The 22,702-nt window shown below is 37.7% G+C and overlaps 1 protein-coding gene across 6 annotated transcripts in view; it reads right to left on the reverse strand.

Moving 5' to 3' along the window:
- MAP3K13 (mitogen-activated protein kinase kinase kinase 13) overlaps positions 1 to 22,702 on the reverse strand; it is a 165,240-nt gene that overhangs the window by 137,034 nt on the left and 5,504 nt on the right. Inside the window, exon 3 of one of the 6 annotated variants that reach the window (XR_009350979.1) lies at positions 19,264 to 20,366. The exons of the other annotated variants lie outside the window; for them this stretch is intronic. The gene's annotated coding sequence lies outside the window, so the exon portion shown is untranslated. Of the gene's footprint in view, positions 1 to 19,263; positions 20,367 to 22,702 lie in introns of those variants that run through there. 6 annotated transcript variants of the gene reach the window in all.

Raw genomic sequence — 22,702 nt, forward strand, 5'->3', positions numbered from 1 at the left:
AACAACTGCCTTTGGCTCAGGTCATGGTCCCGGAGTCCCAGGATCGAGTCCTGCATCAGGCTCCCAGCTCCCAGCTCCATGGGGAGTCTGCTTCTCCCTCTGACCTTCTCACCTCTCATGCTCTCTCTCAAATAAATAAATAAAATCTTAAAAAAAAAAAAAAAGACACAACATTGGTGAGCTTATGGAAGATAAAACTGTGGGAACTCTCCAAAATGCAAATTGGCCATCAAATTATGATTGCATATACCCTTCCACCCAGCAATAACTAGACACATACCCACATAAAATGACACATATTCGTGGGTAGTCACTACAGCACTATTTGCGAAAGTAAAAGATATCAATCAGTGGGGAACTGGCAAATCAAATTGCAGAACAGATACCCAATAGGGTCCTGAATTTTTTCAAAAAGGGAACTTTGTGTTACTGATAAAAAGTGATGAAACTATACCAAGTTAAAAAAAGAAAGCAGTATATTTAGAATGCAACTATTTGTGTATGTTTGAAAGTGTGTGTGTGTGTGTGTGTGTCCTCAGAGAATCTCTTAGGAAGAATATCCAAGAATCCAGCAACACTGGGTTATCTATAGGGAAGAGACAGAATAGATATGGTTCAGAGGTAGGAAGGAAACTTCTATATCCTTTTGTCCTTTTTGAATTCAAATTAAAAATTTGACAGATGTGCTAAATAGCAATGTTGCATCCTGGAATAGGAACAGTACAGTAGTAAAAAATCTGGTGAAAACTTAAAAGTCTGGATTTTAGTTAAGAGTCATGCACCGATGTTAATTTCTTAATTTTGACAAATGAGCCATAGTTATGAAAGATGTTAACATCAGGAGAAATTGGGTGAAGGTACTATTTTTGCAGCTTTTTAAAAACCTAAAATTATCTCAAAAATAAAAAATTTATTAGAACAAGAGACAAATTGGGGTGTCTGGGTCAGGGATTGGCTCAGTTGGTTAAGTGTCTGCCTTTGGCTCAGGTCATGATCCCAGGGTCCCTGCTCAGTGGTGAGTCTGCTTCTCCCTCTCTCTCTGCCCCTCCCTTCAGCTCATGCTTGCTGGCTAGCGCTCTCTCTCTCTCTTTTTCAAATAAATAAAAATCATTTCGAAAAAACAACAGCAAGAAATAAATTAACATTTTAAAACTTATTAGGCTGGCTACAGTGGCAATGGCTTGGAGAGAGGAGAGATTAAAACCAAAGATGCCAGATGGGAACCTGCGGGAGTAATCTTGGCATGAGGTATTGGGGTAAAAGTCATGAAAATACAATGAAATGAACTAATGCAGATATGAGATACATTTTGAAAGAAAAAAATGAGCAAAATATTTAGAAGAGCAGAGAGCAGAGATAAGATCAGTGATGCCATTGACAAAAGATGAAAATGAGAGGAGGTGGTTTGTTTAAAGGGGAATGAGATTCATTTCATTCATTCATTGAGTATTTACTGGTATCCCCCTCCCCATGCCAGGCTCTGTGCAAGGCCTTAGGGATATGAGTGAGTTTATAAATGCCTAGTTTATAAATGCCAAGTAGGCATTTATAAACTTCACTTCAGTGACCCTAAAATGGCCAAGCTCAACTGTCCAAAAGGCATCTGGATATTACAGGGTGAGTATTTTGGTGAGAAGACAGAACTGGGATAGCTGAAAAAGGTGACAGAGATGGAGGAAGGAGAAGCCAAAACTGAGCCGTGGGCCAGAAACACAATTAGAGTAAAAGACGAGTAGCAAAGAAGACAGGTCAAAGAGTACTGAAAATAAGCAGGACAGGGCAATTTCCTGGAAACCAAGACAAAAGAAAGATCAAAGAAGAAGGGTTCCATCAAATGTACTGTTCAAAATATGAATATCTACAAAAGTCCACAAGACAGTTAAAAGGGGAGAAATTGATGACAGCAAAGGAGGTTGCTCAAGAGAACTTTTTGACTTTCAGGAAAGCCTAAATAGTACCCAGATTTCAGAAGTCACAATTTTCTTACAAGAAAAGCATTTCTAACTTAAAGGCCTTTAGGAAATGGGATTCCATTTATTTTCATGCTTCTCAAACTAAGGTATATGAAACCACAGGGCAGATGTGTATGCAACATCAGTCTTATTTGGAGGAAAATATACGGAAACTGAAGAATGCAAAATTTACATGAGCTCTGAAGACAGATCCTAAAATTTCAAGCACAGAATGTCTTTATAGGATGTCACCTTCCTACTTCTAGAGCTACAGATTCATCCTCCACTTCTAACGCTGAAATGTCACCTTGCTATTGAAATTCAGGATACCTATAATTTAAAAAATAACTTTATGAACTATGGCCTTGCATAGCAAATTGTAATAAATAGTTCACATTCCAAGGAGAAAAATAATGAAAAAATCTTGAGTTTATCATATTTACCACTATTTGCTATTGCTATTTATGTAACCATTTATTATTTACCCTTTATGTCTGTAGCTAGAGCTTAATTACATGCTTAGGTTGAAATCACAGTGTTAATTATACTCAAATACTTAATCGGTACTCCTTGAGAATGATGAATACTACTAAGAACCAACCAACACCATATACATGCATACTTATATACAGATCCATATTAATTTATATTATACATACTATAAACATAGGCATTAATACAAGAATTGTATTGTACAACTAAAACCCTTCCTTATATGTAGTACACAGTATTTCAGTAAAAGGGAAGTACAGTATTCACATGAAATTCTCCCTGTAAATTAAAATGTTACTTTGGTCATCATATACCAGGATAAGCATAAATTTGAAAGCTTTCCCCTGATATTTTCCATCTAATATTAAACAGCCTTGGTCTATAGGCCACAAGGCAGTACTTCCCACCAAGCAAAGATTTTCTTTTTACATCTTTTGTGTGAGAAAGCCGTTAGAGCAGAAACAGTGTCATAATATAGAGGAGCGTCTTGAAAATGTCATGGAAAAACTATGTGGGGTTAGTGATTGTTGTAAGATCGGTTGTCTAGTCTAACGTTATCTGAATGGAAAAATTATCATTTATTATCTTAATCAATTCTGATACTTATGACATTTTTACTATTTAAAAGAACATCAATTTTAAGAAGAGTCAAAACAAACCAGCTTCTTTTATAAATGTTTGGGTTTTTAAACTAAAAGTTCTATAGAAGACAGCTCTCAGATTGCATCTTGTATACATTGTCTCAAGGCTAAGAAATAAAAAGCTAATGCAACACTAAACCTGGAACACAGAATCACAGTTTCCACAAGTATTTCAGCTCAGGCTGTTGGCTTGCATGATTGCTAACAACTACGGGGGCATGTTATCATGTCTTAACCTCATCCATGGCCTATAACTCTCTGCTGTCGTGCTATAAAGGAATTTTGACCTTATCATATTTTGAGAAAGCAAATCTAAATTGATATCCTAGGGAATAATCAATTATTTTCTTCTCCAACTTGACCTTTATAATCATGAGATTGGTATAATTTTCAAGGATTCCCTTTTCATCTTAAGTATATATTCATGGAATGTGAACTGATAAAGCACTTTGAACCTCAGGTAAATGGAATTATGAATTCCACCATGCAATTTGGTATTACTAGAAGAGTTGAAGCATGTTTCTACAAGCAGCAATTCAACTCCCAGGGACAAAGCTTCTCAACTGCTATGCCCTGGTGCCCCGGTACACAATGAATAGGTTACAGGTGTGCCCAGATATGGATCTCCTCTTCAGCCCTCCAGCCAAGCAGAAGCGCCCAGACCAAAGACACAGTTTCACTCCTTTAATGCAGTATTATGGAACAAATATTTTCTATCATTTTCTATGTGTGCCATGACATGGGAAAGGTTGAGAAACATTAACAGAGAAGCTCTTGCACATGTGTAGAGATATAGATACAGGAATGTATGTATATATAGGAGCAATGTCTGTAGTACCAAAGAACTGGAACATCTCAAATGTCTATCGATCAATTCATCTGCTAATAAAGTTCTGGAATATTTATACATGCAATAGTATACAGCAGGGAAAACCAATGAGCAATAGCTATATATACATTGACATAGACAAATCTAAGACTTTAATGCTGATTAAAAAAAAAGTAAGGCCCAGAAAAATACATACAATATGATTCCATTTTTATCAAGTTCAAAAACATATAAAACTAACCAATATACTGTTTGGGGACACAAAGAGTATTATTAAAAAAAAAAACACTGGAAAAAGTAAAAAATTATTAACAAAAAATTCAGAATTTTTTGAAAATTCAGAAGAATTGCTCTGAAGAAGCACGAAAAGTTTGGGAGAAGAGAGGAGTCTACAGGAGATATTAAAGGTAAAGATAATAGTGCTTTTTAAAAACTGGGCTACCCTCGGTGATGGGTATCAAGGGGGGCATGGATTGCATGGAGCACTGGGTGTTATACACAAACAATGAATCATGGAACACGACATCAAAAACTAATGATGTACTGTATGTACATAACATAATAAATTTTAAAAAACTGGGCTATAGGGAAACAAATGTTTTCCATAGTTATTCCACAAACCTTATGGCTATTTTATAGACATTTGGTATCTACTCAATATGTAATGAGCATCTTTTATAAAAGCTCTACTTTGTCCAAAAGTAGTGAGTGCACCTGCAATCCCTGCAACAGTATGAGGGGCATGGAACATTTAGGACAGAAAGCAGGAAATTATACATGATGTTGCAGGTCAGACATGGAACCTTTCACAAAGGTCCTACAGACTCACACAGGAGTGATAAAAAATTTGAAAACTATACAATAATTAAAATTAAAACCAAATTTAATATGCTATCATTTTATGATATACCATATATGTAAATTTTAGCATTAACCAAAATATGGATTTAAAGAATCAGGACTGAATACACTGCCAGCCTATGGATGAAAAACTCCTCTTGCAATTTTCTGAACAGTCAACGTTTCATTGTGTATTTAGACCACACAAAAGACATTTACAAAATGACAATACTTAATTCATCATGTAGATCCAGCAATGTTTGCTTAGTCAAATGCCTGTCTGTTTGTCAATGTCATTGAAGGGCAGGTTTATAAAACTTCAAGAGTAAGAACTGGGTCTGTTTCAACTGATAGGATTACCAAGGAAAGCACAATGAAAACATTTTAAGAATTCCTGTATTTTAAGGGCTAGACAGTGGAAAGCCATTTTTCTAAGCACTGGATATTCTGCCAATGCAGAGGAGCTATAATACATCACAAAGATAGCAACGTAACCTCCAAATTAATTAAATTTATTATTTTTGATTTGAACTATAAAAGAAATCCAGCCTGAGCTCTCCCTTTAAAAAAAAAAACAACAACAAAACATCTAACAGCAGATAGGTTAATGTTTACACAAAGGCAATTTTTTCGCTTTGTTATTTTTTTTTTCCAAGTCTGAATGGGTGAATGACCTTGCTGGAATTCCCCATCAGGTCCCAAGTATCTATCTGGAAGTTTCAAACAGAAACTACTTTCACATGAGACATTAGAAAGGTATGCCAAGTGGTATCTGTTTCTGCACCTTGAACCTGGGTGATATTTAACAAATGAATCAATAAACTTTACACCAAATGAAAGGCTTCTTTTTCCCCTTAGGCCATTTAAGGAAAGATCTTTTCTTTAAACATATTTGGCATTATATATTTATAGGGTCAATTATACACAGAAAACCTTCACATGTTTACCCAATTCAAGAAATTTGCCCTTGATACAGCTTCAAGCTTTCAAAGACAGGTCAATTTTTAAGCATGTCAAACACTGAAAAAATCAGGCCAAAGTGAGACTCTGAGCCAGGAATTAATTCCTGTTAACTAGTGAACATTAATTATACAAATAGCGTAACTACCTTAAAATCTAGGTAATATAAAGCTTTTTTTTTTTTTTTTTGCTTTATTTTGGAATTTTTTAAAACACCTATTTTCACTGAGAGGGAGTTCTCTCAGATGTATTGTGAAAGGCTTACAGGGAAACCTGTCTCTTCCAGTGTGTGGCGATTACAAAACTAACTCGAAACCACCAAAAATCAATAGAGTCATAAGCCGATGGTGGGGATGATTTAGAACAGACACAAAAGATTCGCCCAACAAAAAAATTTCCCCACACCCCTTAGCTTCACCGTTGGCACTTCTTTCCCTTACTTTCAGAAGATGAAAGTACAATTACGTTGCCTGGGATTTTTAGCCCAGTCATCTATCCTGCTTTCCAAAGCTGGCTCAGGACAGATTAAAAACGAAACATTTCATAATCTGAGTTTCTACAGAATTGATCGGTGTCTCAGAAATTAGGATGAAGGGTAGAGTGAATGGGGAAAGGCTATATCACAGCAAGTTCAGCAGAGGAAGATTGCATTTGAACACTGTCCCTAGATGATCTCTATACCATGTTATAACATGCCTGGAATCGTCTCAATAGTACAGGTTCTTAGAAGAATGTTATTAGTTCATTAGTATGACATCACAATAGTTATAGGACAGAATTAGAGGCCGTTCAATTGTTCCTTCTGCCCAAACTCAGAATGTTTCCTGTCTACCTATTTCTGGTTAGGGAAGAACAGTGACTGGGATAGTAAATCAGTGCAACCCTGATTTTTCAAATGAAGCTGGAATAAAAATGTGATGCCTCGGGGCAGGGAGGGAAGAACACTTGGGTAATCAATTTGCTTTCTTTCAAGGACTTCCCCCTTCCATCTCCACCTCCCTACTCCCATTTAGTTAGCAAAAAGAAAAAAAATGCTATTAGTTTGGAAACATTAATAAGTTATGTAGTATAAATAATTCATAATTATGTCCTAACCTTTACATTCCAAAATGCTTTTTTCAAAAGAAATACAATATAGACAGATGTCTTATAAGAGATTGGTAAAAGCCATGGCATTTCGGGGGAGGGAGGGGATTTCAAGAACACCACTTATACTTTTTAATATATTTTGGCTCAAATATATTTATAACTAAAAAATCCCCAATAGAGTTATTTTGCAAAATACAAATGTAAGCCATTCAATGCAAAGATTTGTATGTGATGTTATTTATCAAACAGTAACCTCTTAAATGCAAAAATAAGAAGTATTTTGGCTTCTAGAATACAATTTCAGCGGCTCCAGTGGTGCAACGGTTAGCGCGCGGTACTTATAGAATACAATTTCATTTTCACAAATAAAGGAAAATATACTCAGTGCTGTTTTTTGTTGTTCAGGGCTTTCTCTTCTTGACCTCCTTCATCCTAATGACTCCCAGATTGACGTCTTCTGCTCAGAACTCTCTTCTCTTCCATGGATAATTTTGAAAATTCTTAACAACACAGTGATAGCTAATATATATTAAGTCAGACATTGTTCTGAACACTTTACCTAATCAATTCAATCCTCACAAACACCCTGGGAGATACTTCCAGTTTAAAAATATGCCGTTACAGGGGCACCTGGGTGGCTCAGTGGGTTAAGCCTCTGCCATCAGCTCAGGTCATGATCTCAGGGTCCTGGGGTGGAACCCTGCATAGGGCTCTCTGCTCAGCAGGGAGCCTGCTTCCCCCCCCCCCCTCTGCCTGCTTGTGATCTCTCTCTGTCAAATAAGTTAAAAAAAAAAAAAAAAAAAAGATTTCTTTGGGGCGCCTGGGTGGCTCAGTGGGTTGGGCCTCTGCCTTTGGCTCAGGTCATGATCTCAGGGTCCTGACCGAGCTCCGAGTTGGGCTCTCTGCTTGGCAGGGAGCCTGCTTCCCCCCACTTCTGTCTGCCTCTCTGCCTCCTTGTGATCTCTCTCTCTCTCTCTGTCAAATGGATAAATAAAATCTTAAAAAAAAAAAGATATGCCGTTATCCCCACTTCACAGATTAAGACCTGGAAGCAGAGGTGGTTAATATCCCATTTGCAACAGGGTACAGTAGCAAAATGTGTGTTTTAATCAAATCATTTGGTTTTCCTCTCCGGTTTTTTATTTTAATTTCTTTAGGAAGTATTCCCAGAGGAATGATACATGGAGGAAAGGGATATGTGTTTTTGTTATTTTCATTATGTATCTCCATGGTTTTTTCCCAAGATTTTCATAAAGTAGTGGTTCTCTCAACTTACTGTCTGCACCAACAGCATCATTATTACATGGGAACTTGTTAGAAATGCACATTATCAGGTCCCACCCAGACCTACTGAATCAGAAACTCTAGGGTAAGGCCCAACAACATGTGTTTTTGTTTACATATGTGTGTACACACACACACACACACACACACACACACCTGCTTTTTGTTAAATTCCTCCTCTGGATTGATTCTGATGCATATTGGAATTTGAGGATCACTGTTCTAATGCATAATGTAGGCTTCAGTTATGAAAAAGATCCCATTTGGCCACATACTTCATATACTGAGATATAACTGAGTATTTTTTTACTGATTTTATTGCATCTCTTGGAAAGGGACACTCACTTGCATTCATGCCATAAACATTTATTCAGTACCTACCGAGTGCTTGAGAATGAGTGCTTGAAGAACTAAGAATCTAGTTAGGCAGAAATTTAAGTTACAATGCCAGATAGTAATTCCCTGTGAGAGATGCACATGATGCTGGTAGGTTAAGGACTGTGTCTTGATCTCTTAGGAATTCCTACACTCTTCTGTACCATCTGAGAAACATTATTTTATGCCAATATGTCCTACCACCCCCTACCCAGAGCCAGGCCCCAAATAGGGGCATTAGCATAGCAGCACTCCCTGTCAACCAGTGATTAACAAACTCAGGTAATTCCTCTGTGGTTAGAATCCAGAGTCTGTGTAAAGAAAGGAGCCAGTCTCTGGCGCTTCCTAAGAGTCCGAAGAGCTTTCCTATTCTAGTCCACAGGGAACTTGACAATAATTCACCCTTTTCCCACCACTGTCTCATGTTTTCCATGATTCTGCCAGATATTTTCCAAAATATAAAACTTTCAAACAGCTTGTATACCCTTCCAAGTTCATCCATTCTCTTCAATACTTTAATCACTATTCTGAATCTAGTGGTTATCATCCCCCCAAAGGTATTATTTTTCATCTTTACGATAATGTATGAGATGATTTTTTTTTTTTTTTAAACAGAGAGAGAGTATGCGCGTGCATGGGCCATAACAGTGGTGGGGGGAGGGACAGAGGGAGAGGGAAAGAGAGAATCCTAAGCAGGTTCCACGCTTAGTGCAGAGCCGCTGCAGGGCTTGATCTCACATCCCTGAGATCAAGACCTCAGTGGAAATCAAGAATCGGAAGCTTAACTGACTGAGCCACCCAGGCGCCCCTGAAATTCATTTTACTCAACATTCTTTTTTGAGATTGACCCATGTTGAGGGAGGAAGTCTACAATGTATTGGTGAATTTATGCCAAAGAATGAGTAGTCCAACAAAGTTCATCCATCCATTTCCCTCTTAATAAATGTTTAGGCTGTTTCTTTTTTCTTTTTCTTTTAAAATATTGATATTGATGCAATGAACATTTTAATAGATTACTACAGCAACCATAAAGGCCACCCTGCATTTTTAAAAAATGTGTCTGAATCTTCTCCTTCCCCCTTTTTATAGTTTATATTTCTCTGCTAAGATTCTTCATCTGTTCATGCAAATGTCCCACCTTTTCCACTAAGAGTAACATATTAATCATAATTAAACACATTTATATGTTTAACATATTAATCATAGTTAAAGTTCCTGTCAGAGAATTCTAACAAGAGTCATCTCTGGGTCTGGGTCTGTTCATTGCTTTATAACTTAAAAATGGGTGGTCATTTTTTTTACATATTTTAAAATTTTGGAATGCCACACATTGCCTATAGAATAACCATACCAACTGGAGAAAAGAACAGTAACTCGTGGAAGTGTGCATGCCTGTTCTTCTGTCCTATAGGCAGGTATTCTGCAAGTCCAGAGAAATAATCTGGCTGAGCGGGTTTTATTGTTGCTATAGTTCCCTTCTGTTCCGCCAGCGGTGAGCACCTGCTGCTCTGTGCTTCGTGTGACCCAGGATACTCACTTTTCTCTCAGTATTCCTGCTCCACACTCCGTTCTCGGTAGTCACTGCAGGTCTACGCCACAGGAGGGGTGCTTTCACCACATCCTTGTCCCTCCTGAAGACGCAGACTGTTGTTCATTACTCAGTGTTAAGTATCTTGGTTCTCTTGCTTCAGCCTCCATCTGAGGCAGGCCCTATTCCCTATGCCTTGGGTATGGGGCTTTCTATATCTCCTCCCCAACTCCCTGTGGCAGTGAGACTCTGCCTTGTATCTATAGGGGAGCACTGCACAAAACCCTCCAACAACCCAAGTCCCACACTAACTACAAGGTAGCTGCAGCTACTGGTGGAGAGTTTCCCACACTTCCCCAGCAGAGAGAGCTTTTGCTTCCACCTTACTCTCACAAGCAATGAATCTTTGTCTGGACCCTGAAAAACGAAGAGTTTCATGTCCCTCCCCTGGTGGCTAAAGATTTTTGCTTCATAAAAGAAAATGATTGGTAATGTGGACAGGGTATTTGTTTATCTATCTATCTATCTTTCTATCTTAAAGATTTATTTATTTATTTTAGAAAGGGGAAGGGAAGAGGGAGAGAGAATCTTAAGCAGATTCCATGCTGAGTGCAGAGCCCCAAGCAGGGCTCAATCTCACAACCCTGAAATCACAACCTGAGCCAAAACTAAGAATCAGACACTCAACCAACTATACCACCCAGGTACCCTGTGTAGGGTTTTTAAACTATGTGTCCTAAAGCCTGGCTCTCTCTAATCTATCTTGCCCTCAATTCTTTTATGAGCGTTGATAGAGGCTATTGTAGGTGCAACTGTGTTCCCTCCCAAAAGATAAATTGAAGTTTTAATTCCTGGTATCTGTGAATGTGACTTTATTTGGATATAGGCTCTTTGCAGATATAATCAAGTGAAGATGAAGTCATACTGGAATAGGGTGGGGGCCGTAATCAAACATGACTAGAATCCTAACTAGAAGAGAAAACATGGAAGCCCCAGACCTCATTTCCGCACAGAGGGTCAGCAAGATGGCTGATTAGGACACCCTAGAGCTAGCTCCCCTAGAGAGATGCTAACTTAACAATAATATATGGTCTAAAAAGCCTGTGTGTGGCCTTCAAAAACCAATTAAGAAGCTGTGGTATCTCAGGCAAGCTCAATATCAAGAACAGTCACATTGAACGGGAAGATTTCATTTCACCTGTTAGAGCCCTTCCCCCAAGCTGGCACAATTCACCGTGATCAAGAGTAAACACCCAAATCATAGCTTCGCCATCAGGATAAGAGCAGAATATTTTCTCCATGTTCCAGGTATTTGGGAGACTGCCCGAAAGACCGATTTCTTTCTCATTTGGCTTGGAATGCTGAGGAAACTAGGTATATTTTGGATGCCTGGGGGCTGGTGAGTACATGGGAGAACACAGAGGGGAGATGCAGAACAGACCCAGAAAACCTGCAGTCTCCCTGAGGAACACCAGAGGGAGCAAATGATGACCAACTCCTATAAAAGCAACTGGAGAACTCAAATTGGGAAGGCACATACACAGGCCCAGAGAAAGCACATGTCTTTACTAGGTTTGAGAAGTCCTCAGAATCTTTAATAAGGTTAACTCATGAAGGTCTTCCCCTATTGAACCCAGTCCACAGAATTGAGAAAGGTGGTTGTTTTTCTGAATGCACAAATTCCAGCAAAATAAATAAGGCAAATGAAGAAATAGGAAAACATGGCCCAGTCAAAGGAACAAAATAAACCTCCAAAAACTGACCCAAAAGGAATGAAAGTTCATGAATTACCTGACAAACAATGCAAAACAATCATCTTAAAGATGTTCAATGTGCTAAGAGAAAGCACAGCTAACTAAAGGAAATTAGGAAAATGGTGCATGAACAAAACAAGAGTATCAACAAAGAAAGTATAGAAAAGAACCAAAACAAATGGGAAAATTCACAAATATGTGGAAATTAAACAACACACTCTCAACCATGGGACAAAGAAAACAAATCACATGAGAAATTAGGAAATATTTTGGGACAAATGGAAACAGAAACACAACATACCAAAATTTATGGGATGCACAAAAGCAGTACTAATAATGGAGTTTACAGCAGTAAATGCCCTCATTAAAAGATAAGAAAGATCTTGGGTGCCCAGATGGCTCAGTTAGGCATCAGACTCTTGATATCAGCTCAGGTCTTGATCTCAAGGTTGTGAGTTCAAGCCCTGTGTTGGGCTTCATGCTGGGTGTGGAGCCTACAGAAGGAAGGAAGGAAGGAAGGAGGAAGGAAGGAAAGGAGGAAGGGGGGGAGGGAGGAAAGAATGGACAGAAGAAGGGAGGAAGGAAAGAAAGGAAGGGAGGAAGAAAAAGAAGGAAGGAAGGAAGATCTCAAATCATTAACTCCACTTTAGGGGCTCCTGGGTGGCTCAGTGGGTTAAAGCCTCTGCCTTTGGCTCAGGTCATGGACTCAGGGTCCTGGTATTGAGCCCCGCATCAGGCTCTCTGCTCAGCGGGCCCGCCTCCTCCTCTCTCCCTGCCTGCCTTTTGACTACTTGTAATCTGTCTATCAAATAAATAAATAAAATCTTTAAGAAAAAAAAACAAAACTTCACTTTACACCTCAAAGAACTAGGAAAAGAACAAATTAAACCCAGTTAGCAAGGGCACCTGGGTGGCTCAGTTGGTTTGGCATCTGTCTTTAGCTCAGGTCATGATCCCAAGGTCCTGGGATTGAGTCCCGTGTCAGGCTCCCTACTCAGCGGGGAATCTGCTTCTCCCTCTCCCTCTGCCTGCGGCTCCCCCTGCTTGTGCTCTCTCTCTCTCTCTCTCTGTGAATAAAATCTTTTAAAAAAATAAAAAAAATAAACCGAGTTAACAGAAGGAAGGAAACAATACAAATTAGTGCAGTAATAAAATAGACAATATAAAAATTTTTTAAAATCACTGAAATGAAGAGCTGATTTTTTTAAAAGATCAACAAAATTGGCACATCTTGGGGCGCCTGGGTGGCTCAGAGGGTTAAAGCCTCTGCCTTCGGCTCAGGTCATGATCCCAGGGTCCTGGGATCGAGCCCCGCATCGGGCTCTCTCCTTGTTGGAGAGCCTGCTTCCTCCTCTCTCTCTCTCTGCCTGCCTCTCTGCCTACTTGTGATCTCTCTCTGTCGAATAAAAAAAAAAAAAAAAAAATTGGCACATCTTAGCTACACAAAGAAAAAAGAGAGGGGCACCTGGGTGGCTCAGTAGTTGAGCGCCTGCTTTCAGCTCAGGTCATGATCCTGGGGTTCTGGGATAAAGTCCCACATTGGGCTCCCTGATTGGTGGGGAGCCTGCTTCTCCCTCTCCTGCTTACTCTGCTTGTGATCCATCTCTCGCTGTCCCTCTCTGTTAAATAAGTAAATAAAATCTTAAAGAAAAAAAAAAAGAAAGAAAAAAGACTCAAATAACAAAAATACAAAATGAAAGTAGAGACATCACAACTGATACCCCAAAATAAAAAAAAATCAGAAGAGTACTGTGAACAATTAGACACCAACACGTTGGATTATCTGCCCCCATGCTTTAATAAACCCACCGATTTGCACCAAAAAAAAAAAAGAACAGAAAAAAGAAATGGAAACATGTAATTTATCAAGACTGAATCCTAAATAAACAGAAAATCTGAACAGACCTGTAATTAGTAAGGACATTAAATCAATAATCATAAACTTCCCAAAAGAGAAACACCCAGGACAATATGGCTTCCCTTAAGAATTCACCAAATATTCAAAGAATTAACACCAATCTTCAAACTCCTCCAAAAAATTGCAGACTCATGAAGCCAGCATTTCCCTAATACTGAAATGAGGCAAAGATACTATAAGAAAACCACACAATACCTCTGATGAATAATGATGTAAAAAACCTCAACAAAATAATTTTCTGTTACTGAGATGGAAAAACTAAAAAGTTTAATAGGAAGGAAGATTAGGAGTTCAATTTTGAAAATGTTAAGTTTGAGATGAATATTAGGCATATAAATGGAAATGTTAAGTTGGCAGTTAAATGTACAAGTCTGGTGTTCAGAGGAAAGGCCTAAACTGGAGATAAAAAGATTTTCAAGTAAAGATGGTATTAAAGCCTTGAGAGTAGTAAGATCATCAAAAGAAATGAGTCTAGGTAGAAAAAAAATAAGGTCATAGGATTGGGTTCCTAGGGCACTCCAGTGTTTAAAGGTCAAGAAAATGAGGAGAAACCAACTGAGAAGACTTGAAGGAATAGTCAGAGAAGGAAGAACGCCCAAAGGCTGTGATATTTTTGCCAAGAGACCAAATAACCTATTTCCAGAAAAGTAAAGTGACTATCTATGTCAATACTGCACAAATTATTTAACGACACATTCAATTTGGTACATATGTACCAATTTTGGAATAGTTTTAACATCTACCTTCACCAAGAGATATTGGATAAGAATTTTATTGATAATCAAGATTTATTTAAAGTATATCAAATACTGTTGTAGAATATATTATGCATGAGAATACATCTGTATATATGTTCTAAATTTATTTTTAAATCAGGAAGAACATTTCCTGAAACACAATTCCCAGGGTTATTAAGATTTTCTGGGTAAAAAAGAGTTCTGGCCACACATAAGTCTGGAAAATACGAATTCGCATTATAAATTTTCAAAAATAATGCAAAATTTTCCAAACTTCTGTCAATTCAGAACCCTTTTGAGTTACTGAGTCTTTTAGTTGTGCCAGGCATTCTGACTGACATCGTTTGGGAAAATTCCAAAAGTGTGGACATATTCTTTGTCCTCACTGTAACAAAATAATTTCGTGTCAGCAAAGAAATTAGAGGATATTTTCTTTCTGCCACTTCAACACTTACTGAAAACAAGATCTTTCTGCTTCTATACCATTGCATGCTAGAAGATATGATGACCTTTGCATTATTTTTTACAAGGATGGTTCTGTCTGTTCTTAGGTTTTCTGTAGCTCATTAAATGTCAAAAAGAAGAAACCTGATTTCTTTAAAAATTAATCTAAAGTTCCAGCAAATAAATATGTAAAGTACACTCAATTAATACATGTTTGTTAGAATAATGTAGATTTATAGATTAAACATAACCCAATATGATCTTTAGTCAGCCACATGTTCTACACAATGCTTTTGATAAAAATCACTTTTCCTTTAGAAGAGCTGTTCTGTGGTTTTCTTATGTCTCCTCATATTCTTTCTTTGAAATATGTAGAACATAAATGATTTTTTTAAATACACATTTTCCTTATTTCTTTGAAAGTCTAATGTTGTTTAGATCTCCTCTCCCAATCCTAAAAAATAGGTCAGGAAGGAAGATTTTACTTCAAAAAGCACTGTTTATCTCCAGATCAGAGATAAAAAGGAAAGAAAATTCAAACAAGAACACATTTTGCCAGTAGAGCCCCACTAGCTAAATAGTCTCATCTTTTGCTTCAAAATACCAGCTCTGTTGAAAGAAGTGCTGCAGTTCACCCCAAGGCCTGCAGTCCACGCCCACCCACATCCCTGCTTTCTCTCTGACCTGCAGGGAACTCCACACTTCTGACTCAGTTTTAAATGAAGAAGACAAGACAAAATTAGGAAAGCATACATTCCCATGAGCACAAAGGCAGGTACTGTATAATGTCCCATTTAACTTCACAAACACACCGCGCACAAGGTAGCTCTCATTCTGTTACTATATTGGTTAGAGTTCTTGAAATCTAATTCACCTGCTTTACTCCCAATCCTTCACCCCAATTCAGTTACTGATTGTGTAACTCTTTTTTCCCCAATTTTATTGATATAATTGGATATAACCTTGCATTGGTTAAAGTGTATGACATAACAATCTGATCTATATATACTGTGGGATGAAAACTCTATTTCTAAGTTGCTCTTCTCTAAAAGGAGGCCACAACCACTGCAATCTCATATCATCTTGTGATTAGAGTAAGAGAAACTATAGAGTAATGAATGTCCTAGTTAGTATCTCTGACAGTGGACTTTTTTTTTTTTTTTAAGATTTTATTCATTTATTTGACAGAGAAAGAGATACAGCAGGAACACAAGCAGGGGGAGTGGGAGAAGCAGGCTTCCCACCAAGAAGGGTGCCTGATGCTGGGCTTGATTCCAGGATCCTGGGATCATGACCTGAGCAGAAGGCAGGCACTTAATGACTGAGTCGCCCAGGTGCCCCAACAGCAGACTTGTAAAAAATATTCCATTACTATGTTTGAAACAACCTTGTAAATGTCCTGTACACAATGTAAGTAGTGGCGGTCTGTCATCTCTCAGATGTAGCAGAGGCTTGAATATGAATAGACTACTCATAAACTATACATGTTTTATACCAACAGAGAATTTCCTTATACACATAGCAAGTTCTTTGTAGAACAGTCATTTCATGACTTCCTGTAGTTAAAGTGAATAGGTTTTCTGCATTTCTATGTAAGACTCAACTGTCTGTGATAACCTGTACCATAGAACAAAGGTCCAGTGATCATTTCTGAGCAGGTTAATTCTTTAACAAAGCAAATTTCAACCTGCCTTTAGCCAGCCACTATGGAGGATAGTCTATGTCTTAATTTTATTCTGTTTAATGTTACTAGACATTCTCTTTCTTTTGTTCTCTTCATGTCTTCATCTCATTGTACCATATGCAGTTCTAGAAGCCACTTCAAATATTTTTTAGAACAGCATAAGATATAAACTTACCTTTTAAAATCATTTAAAAAACTCATCTTTTAAAATCATTTGAGAACCTTAAGTCCCAATAATGGGTTATAGGTCTTATTGTCCCATATATGTACCTGTGAATACAAGTTGAATTCATTCATTTAATAAATATGTTCTAAGTACCTACCATGTGTCAAGCACTGTTCTGGGTGCTAGAGAAAACAAGGGTGAATATTATGTCAGTCAGAGGTAAGGACCATGAGAAAAATAAAGCAGGGAAAGGAAACAGAAATGCCATGGAATGGTGATAAGGTTACAATTTTAAATAAGGTGATCAGAGAGAGCCTCCCCTTACTGAGGTGACAAATCATGGTTGGAAGGATCTGAAGATGAGGGATTAAACCACAGAGATATCTAAAGCAAGTGCCTATCAGGCATAGGGAATATCAAGCACAAAATTCCCAAGGCAGATGAGAAATTTGAGGTTCTGAGGATAAGCTAGGAGACCGGAGTGGCTGGGGTGGACAGTCAGATGATCCAGAGATGAGGGGAGAGTAAAGGCAGATCAGGTAAGGCCCTAGAGACCATCATAAGGACTTTGGCTTATATATGGAATGAGATGAGAAGCAACTAGAAAGTTCTGAAGAGAAGTTACATAATCTAGAAGAATGTACAGTACCTAAAATGTCTAAATGAAAAGAGAAGCATTAGTCTGCAAATATTTACTGAATACTATTTACTAGGATTTTCCTAAGCACTGGGAATATAGTGGCAAATAAGAGACACATCAGTCCAACTTTATTGTTATGGGTAAGAATATTAACAAATGATTAAGCAAATAATTACAACTACATAGGATATGACAGCTGGGTGATTCTGGAAAGAAAATTTAGGAAGTCTAATCTAGTCTGGGCTATAGGGGAAGGCTTCTTGGAAGAAAAAGATATTTAAAGTGAGATTGGAAATATAAGTAGGAGCAAGTTAAAAGGGATAACAGGGACAAGAACAATCCCAAGCAGAAAGTACCTGCAAAAATCACTGAAGACCACCCCCTCCCCCAACTCTGCCAAAAAGGCATCTTCAGAGAATTGAAGACCACTGTAGCTGGAGTTAATTAAGTAGGCAAAGAAGAATGCCTGAAGCGTTGGGGTTGAATTCTAAGGGCAATAATATACCAACAGTTTAAAGCAGGAGCTCAAGACGATTAAGATGACTCTAAAGCAATGAGCTTAGAGGAGGAAGGAGTAAGTACAAGAGGTCAGTTGGCAGCTTTCGTAGAAGTGGGGGCAAGATTAACAGTAGTGTAAATAAGCATAGTGGATGTAGGAACAGAAGGACATGGATAGCTTGAAAAGATACTTAGGAGGTAGGAAAGACAGAATGTGATGATGGGTTAGAGTCATGAGAGGTGGGAAAGAAGGTCCAGAATAGCTGAGGTTGCCTAACCACTTTTCTTGACCTTTCTGGATAGACGGATCTATCTTTTTCACCAAGGGAAGGAAGATACCATTGTGCTTCTTCTGGGGGGAGGGACAAAAAAAGTTGATTGTATATGTTGATAATCCTTTATGCCATCACTCCTTTATGCCAATTGTCATACACAAAAGAGCCTCAATTGGCACAATTTATGCAATTTGTTCTGTTTCCACCAATGTATGAACCTTGGCTATGGCTGCTCAGAAAAATGAACCAGTTGGATTCTACCTCTGAAATCTTCTGGTAAACATTCATGTTGTTAGTACTATATAGATTTATATAATTTGTCAGCAAGGGACATCAGTATGTTCTACAGCATTCCATCGAAGCTTATGTAAGTAATCTCAAGGTACCAAATACAAATTTTCAGTATTCTACAGCACTGAAGAATTAGTTCTTCACCAATGAATTCAAATGTAAAACCCATGGAAGTAGCCATTCCCTCTTGTTCGTGGACACTAGAAAAGCCACTTATTCCTAACCAATGCTGTCACCAAAAAGGTGGATATCTTCTTTTGGGAAAACAGTTGAATAAGTTAATACCAGTGACTTATTTATCTTAAATCATTAAAGATAAATTCAGTTACTCAGAGAAAGAAAAACTGGCATTTTCTCTTCTAGAGATCATCAAACTCCTGGTCATGCTAACTATATTTTCTATAGCCATTCTCCACAGAGTCCTCAAACATTACTAAACTAAATGGGATTTTTTGCAAGTGAGTGGGGTTTTTTCCCATGAGGTAAGAGAGATAAAAGCAAAAAAAAAAAGAAAAAAAAAGTTAAAAGAAAAAACTTTTTTTTTTTTTTTTTTTTTAAGAAAAAACATTTGATAGAATCTTTCTACTATTATGAGGTTGAACCAACCTGACATGTTTTAATAGTCTGGGCATCAAAGTGCATGGTTATTAGATACTAAATAAAATACTCAGAGGCCCAGTGGCTTTCTCTATGCTCTGAAATTACAAAATCTCACCAATGAGACCAGAAGTCAAACTGATATTTACCGTCAATTCCTTTGTCACAAGCAGTAGTGGTATGAAGTGAAAAGAAACAGTCTCCTAAGAACCCAGATGCATAGGAAAGCATTAGTACTAAAGTAACACACCTGGATCAGCAACTGCAACTCATAGGGAAAAAAATGCATTTTATTTAATGACCAAGTACATAAATACAAACACACACACATTCACACATACATATAACTACAACACACTCACTCTTACCAGGTGGGATGCAGTATGAAATGTTCTGCTCTACACTTCTTCATTTAAAAAAAAATGCTGGTCACAACTTAGTAAACAAAGGTTGCAAGCCATGAACACAGTTATAGCATATAATTGCTCTAGAGCAGTATAAATGCCAACTTAAATTTTTAGGGAAATGTATAGTCTTCATCCTTCTTAGAATTAGCCCACAAAAATACTCTGTATACTCAGAAAAAACAAAAATCAACACAGCCTTGTTTCCATGTATCCAGCCTAGACAAGGTGCTCGCTCAGTGTGCTTAAATCATCTACCTTCCCACACCTGAGAGCAGAGGGAATGACTTATAACAGGACTCTGTGTCTATACCGCACATTTTAAATAAATGTCCTTTTTATATATATTGTTTCATTTGACCCTCACAACAACCCTGTGAGGTAGGCAGGGGAAATAATATCAGATTTACTTTACAGATGAAATTAAGGTGCAGAGAAGTTATGTGACCTTCTCAGGCAGACAATAAGAACCACTAACTTTTAGGTAGAGGGCTCTTTTCTCTAAACCACTGATGGTATAATCTGACCTCAGATATTTTTACTACTTCATTCTCATTTCTTACTGTTGATTCAAGTTTTTATAGGCTACAACAAAAGACCTGACTGTAAACTTATCATACCAAATTTACACTTCTCTACCAATGAAAACTTATGGCCACAGGACATCTATTCTTTTAGAATGCACTTATTCCTTGGCTCTGATCTAAAGGATCTTAAACAATATGAAAGGCCCTAACGGCCAAGGGAATTGAAGAGAAATCAGAAGAAAGGATATAAAATGGAATGTTTTAGTGGATTTTAGTCCCTGTAAGCTTTTACTTTTGTGAGAGGGTTCAATGGAGAGCTTTAATGCAGATGAGACTTGAGGCTTTTGAAGAGGATCTAAGTCTTGATGAAGTTATTCAAACTCAAATCTTGAATGCATAATGATGGTAGGCCCCAGGGTCTTCAAAAGCTTGTACTTGATGCTTTAAAACAAAACAAAACACAAAAAAATTCTACCAGCAAGTCTAATAAAATTTTTTAAAGGTTTTGAAAAGCTTTAACTCTTTGGCCAATAATTAATCAGACTACCAGATACCATGCTGAAAGAACAGAAAGAGAAAACCAAAATGAAATAAGAAAAAGAAAAGGAAACAAAGATTTTAAAAGACAGAGTGTACAGAATAGCTTAGTACGTTTACTGGCTTATCTTTTTGATTGATATTTGCTTTAAACTGCAGAATTCAAACTTCTTACAGAACCACCTAGGCTGTAATCAGAGAAACTGATTTAATGATAATATCCAGAATCTCTCTGATCACTATCCACGATATTCGGTTGTCTTAGAGGGCTTTTGAACTTTGAAAGCATGGCCAAATATTTGTTGGAAGAGAAAGCATAAAATAAAGTTGATTTTGTGGGGTAGAGAAAGAAACTGAAATAGGAATATTATGGTCTGAAAATATTTAACACAGGAGAAAAGTCAACAAAGACTTATGATGGAAAAATTCAGACCACTTTACAGTTTTTTTTTTTTTTTTAAGATTTTATTTATTTATTTGACAGAGAGAGAGATCATAAACAGGCAGGGAGGCAGGCAGAGAGAGGAGGAAGCAGGCTCTCTGCAGAGCAGAGAGCCCGATATGGGGCTCGATCTCAGGACGGTGGCACCATGACCTGAGCCAAAGGCAGAGGCTTTAACCCACTGAGCCACCCAGGCACCCCCACTTTACGGTTTTTTATGAAATAAATATACTAAATCTCACTGCCTACTTTTGTGCTCATTCTGACTTGTTTCTTTTTATTTTATGTATGCCTATAAGCCTGCCTTTTTTCAAGAAAACCTTAAGTTTTTTAAAATTAATAATAATGGGGTACTTAGGGGACTCAGTCATTTGGGCAACCAACTCTTGATTTAGGCTCAAGGTCATGACTTTATGGGTCATGAAATTGAGCCCCACATTGGGCTCCACGTTCATCAGGAAGTCTGCTTGGTGATCTCTCCCTCTGCCCCTTTCCCCATGTGCACTACCTCGCTCTCTAAAATAAATAAATCTTAGGGGCACCTGGGTGGCTCAGTGGGTTAAAGCCTCTGCCTTTGGCTCAGATCATGATCCCAGGGTCCTGGGACCCAGCCCCGCATCAGGCTCTCTGCTCAGCGGGGAGCCTGCTTCTCCCTCTCTCTCTGCCTGCCTCTCTGCCTACTTGTGATCTCTCTCAGTCTGTCAAATAAATAAATAAAATCTTTTTAAAAAATTTTTCCTTTAAAAAAATAATATAAATAAATCCTTAAAAAAATTAAAAATAATACAATAGCAAGTAACATATACTGAGTCTAAACTCTGTGGTAGGCACAGCTCTAAGCATTTTACATAGATTAATTAATAATCCTCATAACAATCCTGTGATTTTGATATTATCATTATCCTCAATTTATAAATGAAGAAACTGAGGCACACAGAAAGTAAGAAATTCTGGTAGTTTACATGGCTAGTAAATAGTGGAATTAGGATTCAAACTCCTTTGGCTCCAGAATATCAAAATTGACCAGGACTAAGGTTTTTTTCAAGTCAATGCTGTGCCGTGTCATAATCTTTCACTTTCTGATATTCTGATCAGAAAGTATAGTGACTGGGGCGCCTGGGTGGCTCAGTGGGTTAAAGCCTCTGCCTTCGGCTCAGGTCATGATCCCAGAGTCCTGGGATCGAGCCCCACATCGGGCTCTCTGCTCAGCAGGGAGCCTGCTTCCTCCTCTCTCTCTCTGCCTGCCTCTCTGCCTACTTGTGATCTCTGTCTGTCAAATAAATAAATAGAATCTTTAAAAAAGAAAAGAAAGTATAGTGACTAATTTAAGTTTCCAAACATGAGTAATGTAGAATCAGTTTCAGCAGTCACCACTCAGAAGTAATATCCTGCAGGAATGTCAAGAAGTTAAAAATAAAGCACGCCACTAAAATATTAATAGTGGTAAGGAAATATAGGTAACTTTAATTCTCTTCTGGTGAGATATATATATATATTATATCATACATATATCATACATATATTATACACACACACACACACACACACACACACACATATATATATATAACATATATATACACACACACATCACCCCAAAATATATTTCTATATTCTAATTTTTATCATGGACATGAATCACTTATAATAATAAAAAAAAAGGTTGCTTAAGCATGCCAAAACCATTATTAGCATTAATACATATTAAACTTACATTAGAACTCAGTCTACTTATAATCTGCTACTTCTAGTATACTGTGGAGTTAGATACCAGTTAATTAAGCCTATTAGAGGGGCA

The sequence above is a fragment of the Mustela lutreola genome, chromosome 2 (genome assembly GCF_030435805.1).
Source record: "Mustela lutreola isolate mMusLut2 chromosome 2, mMusLut2.pri, whole genome shotgun sequence".
NCBI lineage: Eukaryota > Metazoa > Chordata > Mammalia > Carnivora > Mustelidae > Mustela > Mustela lutreola.